Below are 11,604 nucleotides of genomic sequence, written 5' to 3'. Positions count from 1 at the left end.
TAATAAAAAGGGCACTAATTAGAGCCGCTTTTTTAAAACGGCTCTAATTAATTTCGAGCCATTTTTGTAAAAACGGCTCCAATTGGACCCGTTTTAGTTAAAAATAGCTCAAATTAGTTTGAGTTGTTTTAACAAAAGCGGCCCAAATTAGAGCCGTTTTTAAAACGGCTCTAGTTAGAGCCGTCTTAACGAAAACAGTTCGAAATAGAGCTGTTTTGATCAAAACGGCTCTAATTGCAGCTGTTTAAACAAAAAAAAAGAAAAAAAAGTCTCAAATTAGAGCCATTTAAACAAAAAAAGGTCTCACATAGATCGTACCACGATCTATCACATTGATCGTACCACGAATCATCACATTGATCGTACCACGATCGATCACATAGATCGTACCACGACCGATCACATAAATTGTTCCGTGATCGATCACATAGATCGTATCACGGTCGATTACATTGGCCCTACCACGATCGATGACATTGGCAGTACCACGATCGATCACATGATCATACCACGATCAATCACATGATCGTTCCATGATCCATCACATAGATCGTACTACGATCCATCACATGATCGTACCACGATCGATCACATAGATCATACCACGATCGATCACATAGATCGTACCACGTTCCATCACATAGATTGTACCACGATCGATCATATAGATTGTATATGACCAATCACATTGATCGTACCACGACCGATCACATAGATTGTACCACGATCAATCACATAGATCGTACCACGATCGATCACATGATCGCACCATGATCGAGCACATAGATCGTACCGCGATCGATCACATAGATCATACCGCGAACCATCACATTGATCGTACCACGACCGATCACATGGATCGATCGAACGATCTATGTGATCGGTCGTGGTACGATCATGTGATTGATCGTGGTACGATCATGTGATCGATCGTGGTACTACCAATGTGATCAATTGTGGTACAATCTATGTGATCGGTTGTGGTATGATCCATGTGATTGATCGTTGTACGATCAATATGACGGTTTGTGGTAAGATTTATGTGATCAATCACGAGACGATCTATGTGATCGACCATGGCACGATCTATATCGACCGTGGTACCATTTAATTGTCAATGTCCCCCCAAACTACCAATTATATCAATGTCCCCTCTCAAATTACCAAAAAATGTCAATGTTCCCCATAATGACAAAAATACCCTTCATAAAATTTAAAATATATATAAAATAACAATAAATTCTAGAAAAAAATAAAATAAAAGCTAGTTTTAATTTTTTTTTTTCATTTGTTTATAAATTTATTTATTATTTATTTATTTTTTATAATTTTCAGTTTTTTTTTTAAACAAAAATTTGTTTTTTATTTGTTTTTCTTTTTTCTTTAATTTTTTTAATTTTTTTTAATTTATTTTTTTAAAAATATATTTTATGTGTTCTTTTCCCAGTTGGAGCCGTTTTGGAAGAAAACGACTTTAGATTTTAGGGCCTTGTGCGTGGGACACAAAATTTTCGAGTCCCGTGCGCGCACAGCCAAAGAGAAATTCAAGTTTTGAATTTTAATTTCTTTTTTCCTTTCACACACCCATAAAATATCTCCTCACTCTATCTATGATCCGTCACTCTTATCTCTCCATGTTTTCCTTTCTCCCTATATTGAGGTAATTACCTTTTCCCCCATCAACTACCAGTCATTGTCAACATGCCTCCATGAATTGACACATCGACCACAAGAGAGTATCCAACTACCAACTTTACATATTTTGCCCCCTTTTGTCAGTCAAACCCGTTATGTTGGACGGTCCAAGGGTCATGTGCACCTCACGTGCCATTTTAATAATTTTTCTCCCCATTTTGCCCTCATTCCCTTAGTCCTCTCACTCTCTAATCTCTCTTTCTCGCTTGCTCTCTCTCTCATAATATTTCTCGCTTGCTCTCTCTCATCTCTGCAATTATCTCTCTCCCTCTCTTATCTCCCACTGGGCCTCTCCTCCAACGTCATGGTTGTTCACCAGCTATCCACATTTGGTACCTTATGGAGCTGCTATGGCAGAACACGGTCAGGTGGTGATGCATAGCCAGAACCAGAGGTCAACGAGAAGATCTCTACTGTTCACCCTGGACCAGTGAGCCTCTTGCATTGGAGTGGCAAGGGCATGCCCTGGCTCAGGCTCGACTCTAAGAACTCATGTCCCTTGGACAGCCTGTAGGCCCCTTACGACCTCTTTCATCACTCCTCGTTGCTCTTCGATAGCTAGCCACTACTTGGTGACCGTTTCATGGGAAAGAGCAGCTAATCCGTAGGCCTGCTCGCACCACATTATCATTTCCAACTTGTCCGCAGAGGCGTAACGAGGATTTTCGTTCTTTCACTTAGCAAGCCAATTGTGCAGAGGTCAGTGTTGGTGACTTGGAGGCCAGGTAACGTTGCCACAGCCATGGTTTGATCCCATGCTTCTCTGATTATGCCCCTATGCTGCCACAGCTTCCTCAGTCCCATCTCTCTTTCAGTTTGTCAACAAAATTGCTTCTTGCTTCCACTATTGACAACTTGTGAAGGTTTGAAAAAGTGAGGCCATTATTAATTAATAAGCTATGGTGGAGGGTTTGAAGAGGTGCTTGGATGAGCAAAGGGAAACAGTACGTACTGAATGAGCTAATTTCCTTTCCATTCTTAATCATAAAAAATGTTAGTTTTTGTGTTGGCTGCATTATATTGGACAAAATCACTTCTATGTAATGTTGTTGCTTTCACAGGAATGCTATTTTATTCAGAGTCTACACTTTAGTTATGAGCTTCAAGAAGACTCTGTACAGAATTCAAATTAGTCAGTTCAGTTCCCTTGCATCTGTCCGGACGACGCGGTATTCCGTCCGGACGCTCATCAGTCAGCAACATCTGTCCGGACGACGAGAACTTTCCGTCCAGACACTCATCAGTGTCTAGAAGCTTCGAATAGTTCAAGGTTTCATCTGTCCGGATGTAATGGCAAATCGTCCGAACGCTCTTCAGAGTTCGAGAAGATCCCAGTGTTCCAGTGAATCCGTTCGGACGACGTGGCTATACCATCCGGACGCCATTCAATGTTTGACAAGCATTAGGGTTTTTGCCTCAAGACACAGTTATGGGAAGACGGGTGCAACCATCTGGACGATGTCCTCCACAAGGCAAGTCGTGCATACAAAGTTCAACCGTCCGGACGATCAAGCATCATATATGGAAATTGCGTGCACCAGTTCAACCATCCGGACATCAGCTTTCAGGGTCCAGACGCTCAAAGCCTTATTATGGTAATTACATGAAGCCGAAGTGCAACCGTCCTGACGCTAGGGCAACACCGTCCGGACACAGCCTTGTTATGGAAGCTTTCAGCGCTATTTTGGAAAGGTGGTTGCAGTTGACCGTCCGGACGCTCGATCAAGCCGTTCAGACACCCTCGAGTATTTTGATCATAACTTTTTGGTCAAATATCGGATTGGGACGAAATTGGCGTCATTGGAAAGCTAACGAAAAATGATGCAATTTGATGGTCTGGACGGCCAATAGAATCGTTCGGAAGGCCCTGCCAAAATTTGAGAATTTTTCAGAATTGCTTTCTAGAAACGGAAACAGTTGCCCATGCGGACGCCCAAGGCTACCGTCCGGACGCGCGTGCCAGAGACTCCGATTCTGACCTGATTTAGGACTTCTAAAACCTATAAATAAGAGGTTCTAGGCATGTATTTGACACAGAATTCAGTAGTGAATTCCTTACAGCTTGGAGATGGTGTTTAGGGAGATATTGAAGATATGCTAGCTCTCTATCTTTTCGCAGTGTATGATTTGATCAGCTGTGAAGTCTATCTTAGGAGTTAGCCCTAAGGTAAATGATTCCATTGAAAACCCCTTCAGGTAGGAGACCTAGTTGGGAGGCGTTCGTGTTGGGTTACACGTTAGAGTTCAAGGTACGACCACTGCATCAGGGGTATGTGAGTGTTATTGCTTTGTAACTAGCTTTGTCTTCTGAATAGTGGATATCTTGGGTTTGGCTGCCCCGGAATAGTTTTTTTCTTAATTGAGTTTTCACTTCGTCAACAAAATATTTATCTCCTTTAATTTTCGCATTTAATATTTTCACTACAAAAAACTTTGTTATTAGCCACTTGCAATTAGCCACGTGTATAGGGTCATACACATGGCTAATTGCATTTAGCCACTGCCAATTACACGTGGTAAATCCTGTTGTGTTTAAATGCACAATTAGCCGTGTGTCCCTTTATATATGTGGCTATTTAGCCATGTATCATTTAGCCACTTGCAAGAAATACGTGGCTAACAGAAATTTATTTTTTTTGAAATTCTAGCCGCGTGTATTTCAATACACGCGGCTAAAATTTTTGTCCTTTTTTTTAAAAAAAAAAAAAAGAAAAAAGAAAAAACATAACAGAATTCTGTTCTGTTTTTTTTTTTTTCTTCTCCAATCTGGCATACATCCGGCCATTCAACCCATTAATCCATAACCAAAACAACAGCAAATTCATTACACCCAAACCCAGAAAACACAGCAAGAAGCCAGAAAAAATAGCAAGAACCCGGCCATTCAACCCAGTCGCCCGAAACCCAAAATCAATACAAGATGGGAAAAAAAACAACAGCATCACGCCGGGACCAAAACAACAACATCACGCCGGAAATAAAACCCAAAATGGGAAAAAAAAAAAATCAATACAAGAGAAACCCTAAATCATCAAACCAATTCGCCGGAAATTATCAAACCAAAACGCCCGAAACCCAAAATCAAATTCAATACACCCAAACAACAGCAAATCGCCGGAAATAAAACCAGAAAAAAAAAATACCAATCCCTGAGAATCGGTCGCCGAAAATCGGTCTCCCTCTTCCATCTCCAGCTCCGATCGGTCTCCCTCTTCCATCTCCCTTTGTGTGAAGAAAAGAACAAAAAAAAAAAAGAGATTTAGGAACAAAGAGCGTGGGAAAAAGGGAAAGAAGGAAAAGAAAAAATACACGCGGAAATCATACCACAGACCGGATCTCCAGCTCTCTCGGTCTCCGTCTTCCATTTCCCTCTCTGGCTCTCTGTGACTGTGTGAAGAAATAAGGCTGGGGAAGAAAAGAAATAAGGGGAAGAAAGAAGGAAGAAGGCAGAAAAAAGAAGAAGAAAGAACCGGCCGTCCATTATCCTTGAAGGAAGAAGAAAGAAGAAAAAGAAATGATAAAGAAAAAAAGAAGAAACAAAAAAGAAGAAGAAGGAACTGGCGTCCATTATCCTCGAAGGAAGAAAAAAAAAGAAAAAAGAAATGATAAAGAAAAGTCAAACAATGCGGGCGGTGTAGAAGAAAAAAAGAAAAGGAGGGAATTTTAAATCACTTTGCCACGTTTATTTGATACACGCAGCCAATTGGCCGCGTGTAAAAAGTAAACGCGGCCAATTGGCCGCGTGTAAAAAATAAACGCGGCCAATTGACCACGTGTGCAAAATACACGCGGCCAATTGTTTTTCACAAACAATCTGTCACGTAGTCATTAAGACACGTGGCTAGTTGGCCGCGTGTCTACAATAACTGTTACTGTAGACACGCGGCTAATTACTATTTTTTTTGTAGTGTTTGTTGCACACTGTTCACACACACTTATTAAAATTAGAAGTCTATTTAATTTTTTTTTAAAAAATAAAAATAAAAATTGGACAAAAGGTGGAAGAAACACTAAAAAGGGCCTTCTTCTTCTACTACTACTTGTTCAAAGATTGAAGCTTTCTATATATACGGACCATTGAGTGTATACTTCATTGCGTCACGTTTGTTCTGTAACAGAGCCTTGTTAAGATACATACAAGAGGCATGTCCAAAATCTCACTACAAGTTCAAGTTGACAGCTCATCTGTGGAAGGCCCTCGGTAGGAAGAAGAAAGATAGAAAAAAAAAAGTATAAATAATATAGTTGTGGCATATCACTATGACATATCACTCATTTTTAAGATCTCATTCTTGGTTTTCCTTCTCAAAATTACGTGACTTTTGTGTGTTAACAGATAACAACTTCTTATTCCAAAAAAAAAAGTAAAAAAAAAACAACTTTCAGTTAACAAAAACATAAAACACTAGAAAACAACGTAAGAAACAGTCAAAAATATACGTGACTTTTGTGTGTACTTGACATGGCTGCTTGAAAAATATATATATAAAAGAACATGTTACTTCTTCCGTGCAGTATGTATCTACGACGACGTACGTATGAATCTATGATACATATATACAAGGAAAAATGAGAGGATCGAAACTAATTACACACCTTCAGTAAATGTGATCTTCTTGATGGTTTCAGGCCCTCCATTTCCTTCAATATTCTCAGCACATGATCGAAACTAATATACGTACCTATTAACTTCAAGATAACTATGCACATGATTATTATGTGCCTTTGGTAGCTGTAAACTATGAGGCTAGATGTAATGCATGCTGCTAAATAAAAGATTATTTTGTTAACAGAGAATTACCAATATAGACAACTTCTTCTTCCTAGGACGAACAATTTTCACCGCACGAACAATTTTCAGCCTTACAGATCTCATGGACAACCTCTCTCATACTCTGTTAGACTCTGTTTATGGGAACTGAAACAGAGGAAGTTGCCAACTGTTGATTGCACTTCATCTTCTTGCTTGCTGTGGATATTACATCCACAGAAAGGAAGGACGTGAATCTTTCTCCAAGATGGACGTCTACGCCGTCGTCATAATCCACGGAGACCACAACCTCAAATCCTCCAAGCAAAAGACACCCACAGAGAAAGACTGCGGTACGAACCCCAAATGGAACTTCCCCATGAAATTCACCATAGATAGTGCCGCCGCCGAGCAGAACCACCTCACCCTCGTTGTCAAGTGCAAGTCGGAACGAAACTTCAGAGACAGAAACATAGGTGAAGTCCACGTGTCCATCAAGGAACTGTTGGACAGTTTCGGCGAACATGTTTCTGTATACGCGTGTGTGTGTGTGTGTATATATATATAGTAAAGTATAGAACAGAGGACTTGGTTGAGTTTATTCTGAACAAAAAAATTCCAGTATGCACATGATATGGATTCTCCTATGTTCAAGTCTTTCTCAGAGGCCAACGTGACTTAACTTCCTCTAAGATCTACTTCAATACGTTGCTCTACTTTCAACTTTGGTGAATAATTATTAGTTCCCTAAACAGTTGGAACAATCAAGAAAACTGGACAATGTCTATCATTTTCAAATTTGAAGCGAAAATGGGCTTCCGTGAGAGAACCCATGACCAGCTCCAGTCCCACCATTTCCTTATGGAACCGCCTGTGTATTCTCCCATGGACGACACAGACTTGGACTTGCAGAATGCCCACGAAGTTGCAGGGGAAGCCATGGGCTGGATCATGGAGTGATGGAACAGAGGGGGTGACCAAGGAAGAAGACGATGACGTGGCCATTGTCAACAAGGATATTTTTTAATATTTTTTGTTTGAGAATCGTTTAACAATAGAAGGGAAAAGGTTGGAGAAAAAAGTGTTAAATGGCATGTGAGTAGGCTTGGCAATTCGGGTCAGCGGGTCGGGTTCGTGTTGACACGACTGACCCGATTACATATTCGGGTTCAACACGAACCCGACCCGATTATTAATCGGGTTGAGTTTTGGAACCCGAACACGACCCACTTGCCAACTGTGTTACCCGAATTCGACCTGGATAACCCGGTGTGACAATCACCAGAACTCAGAAGAAGAAGAAGAAGAAGAAGAAGGATGAAGGATCATCCAGTCGAGAGAAGCAAACAACACAATCCAAAAATCACAATCCTCACTCACTGTCTCTCAATGAACAAACAAACCCTAGTTTCCAAAACCCTCCACCTCGAGCACGAGTGTGAACGCCGTAAAGCCCATCACATCCAAGCCCTTGGAAGACTTGGCCCTGAAGGCCACCACCAAGCCCAGATCCAAGCGAGCCTCGTCGGCCTCAAGATCATCGATAGCGACCAAGTGGCCGATTTCCAAGGCCGATAGCAAGGATTCGTCCAAGCGGGCCAAGAAGAAGGTGCCGGAGCCGAGTGCAGACGGCGTCGTTTCGCCTGACGACACAAAGGAGTCAACCGCCGGAGATGAGAAAAAGCTCTTCCAGAGGGCCAGTGTGGAGTGAAAAGGAAGTTAGGAAACGAGTGAAAGTGAAAAGAAGAAAAGGCCTGCTCGTTTCCTGAAGGTTCTGTAATATATATATATATATATATATAATATAACCGGGTGATAATCGTGTCTGGTGGGTCAACCCACTAGACACGATTTTAATCGGGTCATAATCGGGTCGACCCGATTATGTAAAACCAAAATCCTATTTTCCCATGTCGTGTTCGTGTCGGGTTCGCGGATCGTGTCAAAAATTGCCAACCCTATATATGAGACCATTTGACCATCCAACATAATGAGTCTAACTGACGGAAGGGAGCAAAATATGTAAAGCTGGTAGTTGAATACTCTATTTTGGTCGATGTGTCAATTCATGGGGGCATGTTGACAATGGCTGGTAGTTGATGGGGGAAAAGGTAATTACCCCCCTTTTTTCTTCTTCCTCTCTCTCTCTCTCTCTCTCTCTCTCTCTCTCTACGACCACCGTCTGGTTGGGTCTCAAGACACCCAGCCAGAAAGTCGATTTCGGGCGATTAGGAGCGATTTCCGGCGGCTGGACAAGGGGTCGACTACGACAGAACCAGGGGAGGCTTCTGGTGAAATTTCCAGAGGCATGAGACATGATTTCCGGTGGATTTTCTACGAAAATCATCTAGGTAAATAACTCTTGTAAAATACGTTGCTTTATTTATGATCTCCCAGTCCATATTTGATCTCTATTTCTTTTTCTTTTTTTTTTATTGATTCTTTTTATTTTTTATTTTTTTCAATTGTTAGGCAGACAGTCCTAATTTTTTTTTTTTTTTTTTTTTTTCTCTTTTATGATTATGCAGATGCCAAGGGGTGTCCCAATTGCAACAGTTGCAATAAACAATGCTACCAATGCAGGTTTGCTTGCACTATTCTTGGTATTAACCGGATGTTTCTCTGTTTTGGGGTTCTTGATGGACTTAGCCGTGAATGTGATTATGTTTTGACGGTTTTCTGGTGGTGTGGTGTTCCGGCAAGTTGTGTATTGTGGGTTGTGGTAATGTTAGTAACCTAATGGTCTTGATGCTGTGATAAATTTAGATGAGTATTTGTGGGTTTGGTTTGTGACCTTTGTTGATAGGTATTTTGATTTGGAGTTATTTTGATCGGATGTATATAGTGTATTAAAAAGGGATTTTGATATATATATATATTTTTTTTTAATTTCTTTTTATTTAGAGTCTTTTTAGAGTCCCTAAAACGACTCTAAAAAAATATTTTTTTTGTAAAATTTTTTATTTAGAGTCATTTTAGGGACCCTAAAACGGCTCTAAAGAAATTAATGGATTTTTTTTAAAAAAAATTTAGAGCTGTTTTAGGTTCTTTAAAACGACTCTAAATAATTAGAGTCGTTTTAGTCCAAAATAGCTCAAACCGAGACTTTAATACACAATATGTTGAGCCATTTTGAAAACGGCTCAAAAAAGGGGCACAAAACATTTTGAGCCGTTTTAATGCCTTAAAACAGCTCAAAAAAACGATTCAAAACACCTGTTTGTTTGTAATGTGAGTACCATATATAGTGCTTCTAAGTTCTATCCTTCAACTTTCAAGACGTGAAATTAATTTTCGCGGCCAAATTGGAGTCAGCAGTAAATCAGCCATATACTACGCTTTAATTAAGTTTTGAGAAGTATAAAAATGAATTATTCTACCTTGTGAGATCCTTCTTCTCGTTGATGAGTGGCTGAGGGAGGAAGTATGGAGTGAAAGAAAACATATATAATTGAATGGAAAACTAAAGATAAAATGCGGAAATAATAAAATAAGAACACAAAAGATTTTACGTGGTTCGATCTATAATCTACGTCCACAAAATTGAGATAGGTAAGAATGAAAAAAAAAATTTGATTGATTTGATTACTGTATCATCCAACCTAATTAATTACAATCAACAAAGTAACGTATAATATCAATATAATATATTTCCTTTCAATATAAGAAATATATTCTCTAATATGGAGCTTGTCTTCATTCTCCTCCCCTTCCCTTTCTTTCTCTTTTCTCCTTCCTTTCCTAGTTTTCTTATATTTTTTCTTTCTTTCTTTTTCTCTCTTTTTTTTTTCATTGGTGTTTTTCTGCAACAAGGTCTTAGAACTTTTTAAAATCTATAGAAAAATCGTGAGTTATTTCAAGGTTATGCTCCTCGATCACCACGCCTGCACGTTTCAGCAGATGGCATGGGAATGGTCCTTTTAATGCCAATTAGTCCCAGTTGAATTGCGCGCGTCATGACTTTTAGCTAATTCAGCAACTTAATTTACATCACAATCTCCTTGAATTGAAACCAAATTTACGATTCAACTCTCAAGCGCACTTCGGTTACTAATTGGATTGCTTTCTATTTGGTGTTTGAAAGCATTCTCGAAAGTTCCTATTTTCTTTCTACTTTAAAGATTAAGGCATCGTTTGGTTCGCAGAATAGACCACTGGAATGAAATGGTTATTCTATAGGAATAACAATTCTTTAGTTTGGTAGGGGTATATTCCATGAAATAGCTATTCCCTTACAAAGAGGAATACATATTCATCTCAAAAAATTAGAGGAATAGCTATTCCGTGGGGTAAAGACGACATTTTTTTTTTTTAAAAAAAAAAAAGGAAAAAAAAAAGTAAATCTAAACCCCAAAGTGGTTGGCCGGCTACCCCAATGGGTGGTCGGCCAGCCACTGTGGAGGGTCAGGAGTGGTTGCACCACCCCTAGAATGTCTCAAGGGGACCATTGAGGCGTTTCGGAGGTGGTGCGACTACCGCACCCCCGGTCCTCGTCTCATCAGGGGTGGCTGGCCACCCCCGGAGGCCAATTGGGGGTGGCTACAGCCACCTCCGGTTCAACGGTGGGTGGCCAGCCACTCACCAGTTTATTTCAATTTTTTTTTTTTGTTTTTTTTTTTAATTTGATTTTTTTTTAAAAAAAATATATATATAATGTAGGGTTTTTTTAGTAATTCTTTTTTGAACTCCAATTAAAATGTGTGAGTTATTACCAAACAAAAGAATAGGAATAGTCATTCCATTCCACTACCTTTTATTCTCAAGAATAGCTATTTCTTTTCCTAATGGAATGGTCATTTCGCAGACCAAACGAGGTCTAAGAGTAGTAAAGACACTCATTTACAATATTTTCTTCTTCTCCTTTTCCCCACTTGAAAAAAAAATTAGAAAAGAAAAAGAGAAAAGATCCCACAAGAATCAAAGAGCTCTTTTGCGTTCAAATCCACGCCCCTCACAAATTGTCAAATTGAATTAGCATGAAGTCCTCAAATTGCCATTAACTCGCGTCCCCATCACCAATTGTGAGTGAACAGAGTGATGATAGTGGTGGGAGTAGTTGAAATAATGTGGCTGATATTAGATACGTGCCGATCACACTCGGTTTCAGCAACAAATTGACACATCTTCTACAGAGCAGTTAATATCCAATTGTCCATGAT

The sequence above is a fragment of the Alnus glutinosa genome, chromosome 5 (assembly GCF_958979055.1).
Source record: "Alnus glutinosa chromosome 5, dhAlnGlut1.1, whole genome shotgun sequence".
NCBI classification, from domain to species: Eukaryota; Viridiplantae; Streptophyta; class Magnoliopsida; order Fagales; family Betulaceae; genus Alnus; species Alnus glutinosa.
This window is presented reverse-complemented; position numbering follows the sequence as displayed.